Consider the following 2133-nt stretch of genomic DNA (forward strand, 5'->3'; position numbering starts at 1 on the left):
GTCTGTGAATTCAAGCTCCGAGTTGGGCCCTGTGCCGACAGCTCGGAGACTGGAGCCTGCTTTCGAGTCTGTGTCTCCCTCTCTCTCTCTCTGTCCCTTCCCCCCTTGCACTCTCAAAAATAAAATAAAATCATTAAAAAAATTTTAAAAATAACTTGTAACTTATTCCTTAGAAATATGAGTTTGGATATAGCCTGCAGTGAGTGATAGAATCCCTAATGCACTAAATGAAAGGTGTTTTTCTAAAGCATGAGACTTCTCTCAGAACGAAGACCATGGTTGTATCTTCGTGACTTGTTTATCAAACATATAAAAAAGAATAAAATTAAAGGGAAGTACTGGCCAAGGTTAATAGCAGCCTGGGAATTATGGAAGAAAATACTGAATATGATAAGAAAAAGGCATAAGAATAGACAATAAACCCAAAATGCACCAAGTTTACTTGAAGATAAAAATGGGAACCAGTAGCTTTTGAGCAGCTGAAAAACTCAGACCGCTAGGATCACTATTGTAAACTCAATGTGCAATTTGGAAAGCTATTGTCAACTCCTGGGAATCAGTGGCGAGGTAAGGGATGGAGTGTGGGACTCTGAAAGGCGTCCTCCACTTAAAGACTAGGGCTCTTCTCGCCTCACACCCCCATCCAAACACATGCACACACACATGCACACATGCATGCATACACCCAGGTGCACACGCATAGGTGCACACAGTATGAGCCGTCCAAAAAGGGAAAGGATGTACAATGTCTATATTGAGGAAAGCTGGATATACTATTCACATTTCACTGGGCAAAGGGCAGTAATGATCATGTGTCAAGTCACCTGATAGGCCTGGAGAAAAACAATTTGAACCAGAGAGACTGCACTTAACTTACTTTTTATGATTTGACTCAATTAAGAAGTTCCCTGTCATTTGACAAGAAAAGTTACCTGGAGGTTTTACCTTGTGAGTTCAATGAAAAAGAGTTCAATAAAAAATAAACATATCTGAGTCTCTCACTTGCTGATACTTGAGAAAAATCTTTGTCTCTAAGATGTCTATGTTTTTCAGACCAAACCTGAAGCAATAGTTAGGAGCCCTAAAGACATTCTAAATAAGAGGGAATAGGATATGATGGAGGAAAGAATGTTTTCATCAGAGTTTAGGAAGAAACTGGGTTAGATGTGGAAGAGGATACAGTGGAGGCACTAAGCAGCCCACAGTGGGTTCTGTGTCAGGCTTTGGAATTGTCTAGTGAGCCCACCAACTAATTGATTTAGCAAAATTTTCTTCTCTGAATCCAAATGGAAATACACTGTTTTACATTCTTGTGGTGTAAAACAGAGACAGAACAAGCTACATTTCTACAGATGTATTAATAAATATAAGTGAGATGTCTATGTAGGCATACTAAGCACCCTAGCTACATGTTCAGGCTGTAGGAAATGTAAGGAGACATTTAAAGGCTTATTAAGATCTCTCCATCTATACAGTCTACCTATTCTTTAAAATAATATTTTGATCAGTTTGGAGAATAATTTCCTTAGCCAGAAAATCTTTCTATGCCACGTTCATATTTAGCAGTGATGGGCAGATGTTGCTTAATGAGAGACTAGTCTCCCTTTGTCTTCCTTCATGGCCCCTGTCCCCACCTCTCCTCTTCCCTGCCCAGCAATCCCCTCCTTTCCCTCCACACCTCACCTCTCTCACCCTTTTTCTACCTTCTCTTTCCCTCTCATCCTCTCCCTTCCTCTCTGCTCTTCCCCCACCCCATCCATCCTGTTCTTCATCAGGAGCAGAGAAAAAAAAAGTTGAAGAAAGAAAAAAATGCATTTTCTCATTTAGATATTCACCAGTTTCCAGGGCCAAATCTAAGCACTTGTGGCCATGGAGAAAGGAACTTAATCCCCACCCTTGGAGTGCATATCCTTTAACAGGGAGGCGGACAACCAAGTAAGACAAAACATGTGTTGCATGTCATGACTGGTGTTCTGATAGGACAAGCCATTGAGGGGTGGATCCCAGAGTAGGAGCCCTTCACCTAAGCCATGGCCTCTCCATGCTCTTTCTATGAAGGCACAGGGCCATGTGATCTTATTACATTTCTTAAAAGAATCTAAGTATAAAGGATTTTAATGCGTTTGACAATTT

The sequence above is a fragment of the Suricata suricatta genome, chromosome 1, assembly GCF_006229205.1.
Source record: "Suricata suricatta isolate VVHF042 chromosome 1, meerkat_22Aug2017_6uvM2_HiC, whole genome shotgun sequence".
NCBI classification, from domain to species: domain Eukaryota; kingdom Metazoa; phylum Chordata; class Mammalia; order Carnivora; family Herpestidae; genus Suricata; species Suricata suricatta.